We start from the raw sequence: 11,112 nt of genomic DNA on the forward strand, positions 1-11,112 counted from the left end.
GTGTGAGTGGGCACCCTGTTTTATTTAAAGAACAGGGATCTATCAAAGTCTGAGCTTCACAACTGAAGTGTATCATGGCACGAAAAAAGGAGATTTCTGAGGACCTCAGAAAACGTGTTGTTGATGCTCATCAGGCTGGAAAAGGTTATAAAACCATCTCTAAAGAGTTTGGACTCCACCAATCCACAGTCAGACAGATTGTGTACAAATGGAGGAAATTCAAGACCCTTGTTACCCTCCCCAGGAGTGGTCAACCAACAAAGATCACTCCAAGAGCAAGGCGTGTAATAGTTGGCGGGGTCACAAAGGACCCCAGGGTAACTTCTAAGCAACTGAAGGCTTCTCTCACATTGGCTAATGTTAATGTTCATGAGTACACCATCAGGAGAACACTGAACAACAATGGTGTGCATGGCAGGGTTGCAAGGAGAAAGCCACTGCTCTCCAAAAAGAACATTGCTGCTCATCTGCAGTTTGCTAAAGATCACATGGACAAGCCAGAAGGCTAATGGAAAAATGTTTTGTGGACGGATGAGACCAAAATAGAACTTTTTGGTTTAAATGAGAAGCGTTATGTTTGGAGAAAGGAAAATACTGCATTCCAGCATAAGAACGTTATCCCATCTGTGAAATATGGTGGTAGTAGTATCATGGTTTGGGCCTGTTTTGCTGCATCTGGGCCAGGACGGCTTGCCATCATCGATGGAACAATGAATTCTGAATTATACCAGCGAATTCTAAAGGAAAATGTCAGGACATCTGTCCATGAACTGAATCTCAAGAGAAGGTGGGTCATGCAGCAAGACAACGATACTAAGCACACAAGTCGTTCTACCAAAGAATGGTTAAAGAAGAATAAAGTTAATGTTTTGGAATGGCCACATCAAAGTCCTGACCTTAATCCAATCAAAATGTTGTGGAAGGACCTGAAGCAAGCAGTTCATGTGAGGAAACCCACCAACATCCCAGAGTTGAAGCTGTTCTGTACGGAGGAATGGGCTAAAATTCCTCCAAGCCGGTGTGCAGGACTGATCAACAGTTACCGCAAATGTTTAGTTGCAGTTATTGCTGCACAAGGGGGTCACACCAGATACTGAAAGCAAAGGTTCACATACTTTTGCCACTCACAGATATGTAATATTGGATCATTTTCCTCAATAAATAAATGACCAAGTATAATATTTTTGTCTCATTTGTTTAACTGGGTTCTCTTTATCTACTTTTAGGACTTGTGTGAAAATCTGATGATGTTTTAGGCCATATTTATGCAGAAATATAGAAAATTCTAAAGGGTTCACAAACTTTCAAGCACCACTGTATATGCTGCCACAGATGTATTAAAGAGTAAATTAAATAGATTAAAGATTAAAGATATGCATTCTGCCACAGAAAAAGAACAGTTCAAAGAAATTACTGAAATCCCAAATATTGCCATGACATTCGTATCCAAGATGACATTCATGTCACTGTATGTAAAATTCTGACCACAACTGTAATGCAGCATTTATGCACATCAGTATTCAGATCTCAGATGTATCTACATACTATTCAGAGAGTTGTGCCAGAGTTGCATATGACCTCGATTTAGTATCTCATAGCTATATTACTTTTTTTTTACAAGAATATGTGCTGGACCACCCTGTGATGACCTGGCGACTTGTCCAGGGTGTACCCCGCCTTTCGCCCATAGTCAGCTGGGATAGGCTCCAGCTTGCCTGCGACCCTGTAGAAGGATAAAGCGGCTAGAGATAATGAGATGAGATGAGATGTGCTGGACCAAGTGCTATTTTATAAACTGCCAAATAATGAGGATGAAAGCCACAGAAGCTCTTGTATTTAAAGGTGGTGGTTTAGGCCCTGATCACAATGCAGCTCATGATGGGTTTGCAAATACTTGGCGATGAAATTAGTAGCATCACCACCAGTCGTGCGATGCATGCCAAATGTTCTCCGAGCTTCACAAGTTGTTTTTTGGTGTGTCTCCATCTTGTGAGTAGCCAAAAACGTCACAAAAAATTTCAATGCATGCATTGAAATTTGGTGGTGATGTTTTCATTGGGGGCGGCACGGTGGTGTAGTGGTTAGCGCTGTTGCCTCACAGCAAGAAGGTCCGGGTTCGAGCCCCGTGGCCGGCGAGGGCCTTTCTGTGTGGAGTTTGCATGTAAGAAGGTCCGGGTTCGAGCCCCGTGGCTGGTGAGGGCCTTTCTGTGCAGAGTTTCCATGTTCTCCCCGTGTTCGCATGGGTTTCCTCTGGGTGCTCCGGTTTCCCCTACAGTCCAAAGACATGCAGGTTAGGTTAACTGGTGACTCTAAATTGACCGTAGATGTGAGTGTGAATGGTTGTCTGTGTCTATGTGTCAGCCCTGTGATGACCTGGCGACTTGTCCAGGGTGTACCCCGCCTTTCGCCCATAGTCAGCTGGGATAGGCTCCAGCTTGCCTGCGACCCTGTAGAGCAGGATAGGGTGGCTAGAGATGATGAGATGAGATGAGATGTTTTCACTGGCAAATTAAGTGATGAATACTCACAGATGGGTTTGGGAATACTTCCCAGAGCTCAGGAAAGCATCACCACCAAACGGTTCATTTTCATCGATAACCCATCGCAAAGCATTGTGACCTGTAGCGTGACCGTAGCCTTAAACGCAATTGAAAACCCCATCTTAGGTGCTTCTACTCAAAAAAAAATTGACAAGCTTAGAGGAAAGAAATACACACAGGTAATTTTAATGATCTGAATGGGGAGTCCAGGAAATTTGGCCTAAATACCTCCGTAACGCAAATCTGAATACACATAAATATTGTCATTAATTTTGGACTTAAATAGACAACTCTGAATACAGCCCTTAACTTGAAAGCCTGTGTGCTGGGATATGGGGGTCAGGTTGATTAGCTCACTAGTTTAAACATGAAGTGCTGCATGTGAGGCGTAAGAGAGATGTTCATGCTAAGTAGATTAATCCTCAGGCACGACGGTGAAACCAGACAGCCAGACATAATGACTTTATTCATTCAGTATTTGTTAATGCATAGCAAATTAAGAGAAAGGGGATTGTAGAAGTTCCTCCTGATATTGTATGTTAAAAGATGTATCAAGAGAAGATGGTTAACAGTTTATCTGTCCTGTTATTTTTGCCCAAGAATTTGAAAAGAAAACAGGTTTTTGCCTGAATCACTCCAGAGTCCAAGACACACCTTAGATTTGTTCTGCTTTAAAGGGATCCTCCAGCGGATTTACTCTTAAACTTATGTTAAGTAAAAGTATTCGTTAATTTCAACAGTCAAAAATTCATTTTCGGAGACCAAATAGTGTTCTAGAAAAATACATTTTTCTTAAAATACCGGATGGGCCTCCTGTGGAAGTGACGTACACGATGACGTGGTGTAGTGGAAGCTTGGAGCAACTTGGCTGTTTATATCCTCTGCTTACAATGTGGTTTTGCTAGTTTTACAAGTGTTTTTCCTGAATGTATAGTTTTTAAATAAATCAAGTATGCCTCATTGCGCAGCATATAAATGCCAAAATGATGCTAAAAAGAAGGATGAGAAGATATCGTTTCACCGTTTATCTGGCCAGAATTGTCCGACTATTCGCAAGAAATGGATTCATGCCATCAGAAGACCTCAAAACAATCTGCCTGTGGTGCCCTACTTATGCTCCAAACATTTTTGAATCATCCTGTTTTGATGGATCGATGGAATTAAAAGCAAGATTAATGGGGCTTCCAGAATAAAAAGAAAGATAAAAGACGATGCTGTGCCAGCAATATTTGCCCATCATTCAGCTCCAAAAGTCCACCGATGCAGTGTTGAGTGGCAACAGAGACAACAACACTGGGAGGTTAGTTTCGACTTTGTTCTCCCATGATTCTTTGTAGTATACAGGGACGGATCCAGCCCAAGAACCCGACAGATGCACATTTGCAGAAATCTCATCTCATCTCATTATCTCTAGCTGCTTTATCCTGTTCTACAGGGTCGCAGGCAAGCTGGATCCTATCCCAACTGACTACGGGCGAAAGGCGGGGTACACCCTGGACAAGTCGCCAGGTCATCACAGGGCTGACACATAAACACAGACAACATTCACACCTACGGTCAATTTAGAGTCACCAGTTAACCTAACCTGCATGTCTTTGGACTGTGGGGGAAACCGAAGCACCTGGAGGAAACCCACACGGACACGGGGAGAACATGCAAACTCCGCACAGAAAGGCCCTCGCCGGCCACGGGGCTCAAACCCGGACCTTCTTGCTGTGAGGCGACAGCGCTAACCACTACACCACCGTGCCACCCCATTTGCAGAAATATTTTCATTAATTTTACCAAATCGCTATGGATTTTCACAGGAGCATAGAGCATGCTGAGCCCTTTCCGAAGAAAGCAGCCATGGCTCGTTATGACCGTGGCTCGGCCTGCTATTCACCCCTGGAGCCCCATGTGAGCGCGACTCACCGAAAACTTTACTGTGAGCCTTAGCTCATGCACATGCAGGAATTTAAAAATTCATAACTCAGCCACTGAAAGTCGTAGCCCCGCTAAACTTTACACGCACCTCCCTCTCCCCGAGACCTTTCAAAACAGCCCAGGCACGGCCCACTATGACCGCAGCTCAGCCCTTTATTCGAGGTGAATTTCAATCTCTTTCTGGAGCATTTTATTCGTTTGACCTAGATTCTTTGTCTCAGGTCATGCTATACAAAGCATCTTGAGAATATAAGTAATTAGGTCAGGTCAGCATCACCACTTACCACAGGTGGTCGAATCCTGAACCATTGGTCTGTTGGTTGAGTGTGGCTATAGCCCATGTAGCCGGCTAATGGTAAAGTAAACAAACGCCCCGTGACTGATGCCAAGTGGTGCACATATATTTCTGGCATGCATGTGCATCGGTTGCATTGGTCTGGATCCGTCCCTGATATATTATTGGTGTCTTACCTGGTGAATTGTAATTGGTATTCCGATGCGTTGTAGGCTCTTCAGTGTATACTGAAAGAAAATACAGGTAACAAAGAAAACACCGAGGTTAAAGAACAGTCACGAACAGATCAAGAGCCTTCGATTGAGCTTCAGGTACAGATGACTATACTCCAGATAAGAGAATTACTCAGAACATTTTGCATGAAACTCACTCACTTGAAATTTCCAAAGTTTTATTTCATGGTAGTTTCATTTTCATTTATGTGCTCGGAACATGAATTGACCAGAAAGAGGGATATTGCTGTGCAAACAGATGAACCAGTCAGTGTTGAAATCCAGAGACAGTTGTGTTTAAAGACAAGATTATCCAGTGTTCTTTGTTGGGAGATAAAAGCGTCTCATTAGATGATTCGTTCGAACTCTACTAGCAAAACCATGATGTAAGCAGAGGATATAAAGAGCCAAGTTGCTCCAAGCTTCCACTACGCTACATCATCGCATGCGTCACTTCCGCAGGAGGCCTATCTGGTATTTTAATAAAAATGTATTTTTCTAGAACACTATTTGTTCTCCGAAAATGAATGTTTAACTGTTGAAATCTACGAATACTTTTACTTAACATAAGTTTAAGAGTAAATCTGCTGGAGGATCCCTTTAAAGAAAGAAAAAAATAACAACTGTTGCATTAATTAAAGTCATCTTAATGTACCAGGTATTTTTCAACCTAAAATGGCACCTCAGAACCTCTACTACTGTTGACTAGTTTAGTCTTTGTCTCATTAGCAGTGCTATAGTTTAGTGCTACATTGTTCCCTAAACTGAAGCCTTTGCTACGATGCTATTCTTAGTCTCCCTCTGAATTCAGGAAAATCACTATTTATACTGTAGGTCTAGTCTTATCAAGACCTCATTATAGAACTGTTTATTGCTAACAACTCATAATTGATTCCATAAGCTGGTGAGATCACTTCTGCTGTGATGATAGTACTTAATGTTTTTAATGTTATGTTAGTACCAAGCTAACAATAGCACTGTCTTATACAGGTCTGATGCATATTGTATTAAATTCTAGCCTTAATACAGATAAGGCCAATAAAAACTATATGACTTTCTTTTTATCATACTTGTATATCACATTATATCTTTCAACAACGATGTTTAAGTAGATTAGCATGTCACAGCACTGGCATCAAGGTTGCCAGATATGTGTAACAAGATGAGCTTAATTCCAAAATTCAAACCCTATTAAATCCTGTAATAAACTACAAAATCATGACTACTGTTACTTTGAAATATTTACAAATTAACATCATATCATTGGTTTTTTTTTGAACAAAGGAGTATTAAAACAGTGCAGTTTTCCAAAATAGCTTTCATTGCGGTCCTAAAATGGTCTTGTATTAGTAAGTACACCGATCGGCCATAACATTATGACTACTGACAGGTGACATGAATCACATTGATTATCTCATTACAATGGCACCTGTCAAGGGGTGGGATATATTAGGCAGCAAGAGAACAGACGGTTCTTGAAGTTGATTTGGTGGAAGCAGGAAAAATGGGCAAGCGTAAGGATCTGAGTGACTAACAAGGGCCAAATTGTGATGGCTAGATGCCCGGGTCTGAGCATCTCCAAAATGGCACATCTTGTGGGGTGTTCCCGGTATGGTATGCAGTGGTTAGTACCTACCAAAAGTGGTCCAAGGAAGGACAACTGGTGAACCGGTGACAGGGTCATGGGTCTCGAAGGCTCATTGATTCACATGGGTCATGTAGGCTAGTCCATATGGTTCAGTCCCACAGAAGAGCTACTGTTGCACAAACTGCTGAAAAAGTTAATGCTGGCTAAAACAGAAAAGTGTCAGCATTAACTTTTTCAGTAGTTTGTGCTACAGTAGCTCTTCTGTAAGATTGGACCATATGGGCTAGCATTCGTGCCTCATGTAAATCAATGAGCCTTTGACACCCATGACCCTGTCACCAGTTCACTGGTTGTCCTTCCTTGGACCACTTTTAGTCAGTACTAGCCACTGCATACCGGGAACACCCCACAAGATGTGCCATTTTGGAGATGCTCAGACCCAGTCATCTAGCCATCACAACTTGGCCCTTGTCAAAGTCGCTCAGATCTTTACGCTTGCCCATTTTTCTTGCTTCCAACACATCAACTTCAAGAATTGACTGTTCACTTGCTGCCTAATATATCCCACCCCTTGGCAGGTGCCACTGTAATGAGATAATCAGTGTTATTCACTTCACCTGTCATGGTTTTCATGTTATGGCCGATCGGTGTATATTATGGTAAATAAAGATAAACTAGGAAATGAGTCGACCAATTTGCTCTTCTACAACCCTGTATACAGTAAATAGTCAACTATTTTATTTTTAGTTTATATATTTACTAATTACTAGTTACAGTACCTTATTTCAGTTGTTAGGTCAATTATAGCTGCATACTACATACCTAGAATACAGGCTATAATTCTCCTATATTTGTTTAAAACCCAAGAACAACCCTTAACGTTTGCAAAGCATTACAAAACAGGCAAAATGTCTCCGTCTCCATCCATGAACAGAAAAACATGTTGTAAGTCAAATCAACTCTGTGAGAAAACATCAGGCTTGGCAAGCATAACGTTTTGCACAGAATGGAGACTGGAAGTTGAAGTTTGGCTATATTTTTTTAGCCATGACAACTGTGGTAGTGTATATTGCAGTTTGGCCAATGCAAAAATTATATCATATGCATCACTTTTAAATCCCTTTTTTTAATACTAAAGCCACCTTTATTTATTTATTTATTTATTTATTTTAATTTTTTTAGACTATGGTTCTCATAGTTGAGTCTGTAAAACATATTCAGAGAGTCTGTTTAATTTTTTTTCACGTTTTCTGACAGTGCTGAAAATCATAATCCTCCATTAGTCAATGTATTAGATTTATTATTATTATTATTATTATTATTATTATTATTATTATTATTTGCCAGTTTGACTGACTTGAGGTGTTTTCACATATGAGCTATTTTTTTTAAAGGAACCAAACTATCCTCTTAAAGTGGACCAAAAAGTGGACCCAACAGAAAAGAGACTTAGTTCTTTTTTTTTGCGTTCACACTGTGAGCTCATTTGGAAGAGGACTCAGTTCTCTTTCTGGTCCATTTCAGCTTTGACGGGGCCTCAGTCCTCTTTCTGTTCACATTACCGTATAGTTGTGAGCAGCGACCGTGGTTCTGTCTACAGTATTTGCTTTTTGGTGTTCTTTAAGCGTCCCAGCGCAATGGTACGTGATCTGTGTACGGCAAGCCAAGAGGGCAAAAGGTGAAGCGAACCTGGAATGCTTTGTATTCACAATGCACAGGTTAAGTGGACTTGAAGTGGGGTCATTTCAGAGGGGTCTGTGTTCATTTGGAGTATTCACATGTGCACAAAAATGCTGACTAATCGTTCTGAGTTTGTTTTGAGTGTTGAAAGGGACCAATTGTGAAAACACTCTTGAATTGAATGGGTTTAATACAAACTTTAATCATTTGACAAAGTAGGCCTCGAAATAGACATGGCAATGTTAATTTAAAAAAAAAGTGTTGTGTGGGTGCAAAGTTCTTAAAAAAGACTCTCTGGCTGAGAATAAATGTGCTAAGGATAATTGTGCAAATATAAATACAGAGCTTAATATTTGAAGAGAAATAATTCTGTACCGAAGAGTTTCACAGTGAAATGGGGCTAGGAGGGCAAAAAAGCATGTCTTATAGTCCGGAGAATACGATAATAACACATCCAGCATCCACGTCTTCATGCTCAACCTGTGTTTATTTGGCAGGAACGTTTAAACACACTTTTCTTTCTCTTTCATATTTCCAGGTTGAATTTGTTTTGTGTAAATGCCTTGATGGTGATTCATGTGCCACTCTAATATGAATCGAATGTTTTTTTTTTATTTTATCCTCTGTATTTCTTTTGCCAACGTTCAGTCTGTCTAGCGAACACTTACCACAATGTCTCAGTCTTGCCAAACATATTTAGCAAGGCACGTTTATTAACACAATGTTAAATTTAACTCTGTGCATGTCCGTATTGCAGAGGCAGGTTTACAGTCACACACGTACGCCGACTGTTCTACAGCGTTCCACGTTCAAAAGTGACAAGCCACAAGTGGTCTTTGTGCGTCCGTTGGGACAATAAGGACGTTGCTGCTGCTTGAACGTGCAGGTCTGAGCTTACGCTGCATGTGCAAAAGGTTCATGTGTGTATGCTGATTGCTCTGCTTCAGCAACGGCATGAGTGTATGTAAGTGGCAGTAACTGATACATCTCGCTAAATGGCCTGCTGGACATCCAGTTTCATGCATGTTTATAATACTACAGTACAATTTCATGATGATATTAATCTGCATTAATGTGCGTGATGAAACTTTTCAGCAGTTTACGTTTGAAATTTTTGAAAAAATTACGTGCTCACGACATTTCTACTAAGGCGAAACGCCATTCCTGGGCGTTTATGTTCATTTATGTTTAGGGTTGTTACAGTTTCATGGTTAGGGATTTTTCATAATGCTGATTAAAATGCTTTTCCATGTATTACCATCTACTCATTCATTGTTAAACCCGTTCACGATCCTTCCTCCAGATCTTCTCATCCTTTTTGCATCTTGCTACGACTTCCCAAAACTTTTCTCAACGTCGTCCTTTTCTCCACACACGGGACACGACTGCACTGAAAACCCTTTGGCTGTGTAATCTGCTATTGCTGTAAACACGTTACATTGCTACCTCTGCTGCCACTCCTAGCATGTTCCAAACTCTTATCATACAAAACCGCTATCCAATGCACAGAAGACTGAAGCTTGTTTTGTCTCTGAGCATAGATTCGTTTCCCTTTTTGCCTTTCCTTACAGCCACTCTCTCTTTCAGCTTACTCCAACAACATGATCAATACTGACAACGTCAGAGATTTTATGAAGAACTCATTCTAAAAAAAAAACAACCAAACAAGCAAACCATATATCTAAGAACAATTAAGGGATTCGAGCTTGTTTCATTTTGGCTTTTCGATATCTACAGACTGCAAGGACTTTTACACAGGATTTGTAATTAATATGTCCTTTAATTTTCGTCACAGCAACACTTGTGTGTTTTGAAATAGTCAGTTAATACCGTGACATGATAAAACCGTGTTGTTTTTAGACTAGGTTATCATATTGTGAAATTTTAAACCGTAATATCCCTGCTCTGATGAACGGCACTGCTTTATCCGTTCTCTGTCTCTTCTTCTGTCTCGGATGCGCTAGCTCACTGGCCGCCATTGCTGCATGTACTGTGACTAACTGGAAGACAAAAACCATCACGGATGGTGAAATGTGCCATGTCTGAATTCTCTAAGCTTCACGGAGTGGCATCGCCTTAAGATTCAGAGAATGCTTGTGGAAAGAGTGACGTTTTCTTCTTCTACTTCTTCTGCTACTTCGTCTTCTTTATTATATTATTCTTCCTCGGTCTTTATTATAAATTGTTTTATTTATAACAAATCAGACATCCAGAGAATGAGCTTGTGATACTCTCGTATTTTTCTGCCGACGTTGACCTTGAAAGCGGCGCTGATATAAACTTGCATGATGACATTCTATATATGGTAGCAAACACTGAGAACTTTATAACAAGTCTCTTTTAGCAACATTTTATACTCCTTTGTTTAATCTTTTATATCTGTCCATCAATGATATGCGTTGAGAAAGCTGTATCTTATGTACGTTCCAATGTGTGTTTTTATTTATTTGTGTGTTTCCTGGGTTACACTGTGGTTATTTTATATTTACTCTCGAAGTATTTATTTTCTCTATTTTGTATTTTATGTCAACTTGTGGCATGACTTTGAAATAAAACATTAAAAAATCACTTTTTTGGTCATTTTTTAAAATGTAATATTCCCTCAATACATTGCACTTATGTTTACTAGTAACACTTTATAAACCTTTATTTGTCACATGCACACTTCAAGCACAGTGAAATTCATCCTCTGCATGTAACCCATCTGAAGCAGTGAACACATGCGTGCACACACACCCAGTGGGCAGCCACACTAGAGCGCCCAGGGAGCAGTCAGGGGTTAGGTACCTTGCTCAAGGGCACTTCAGCTCAAGGCCGCCCCACGTTAACCTAACTGCGTGTCTTTGGACTGTGGGCAAGGCAAGGCAAGTT

The sequence above is a fragment of the Neoarius graeffei genome, chromosome 12, assembly GCF_027579695.1.
Source record: "Neoarius graeffei isolate fNeoGra1 chromosome 12, fNeoGra1.pri, whole genome shotgun sequence".
NCBI classification, from domain to species: domain Eukaryota; kingdom Metazoa; phylum Chordata; class Actinopteri; order Siluriformes; family Ariidae; genus Neoarius; species Neoarius graeffei.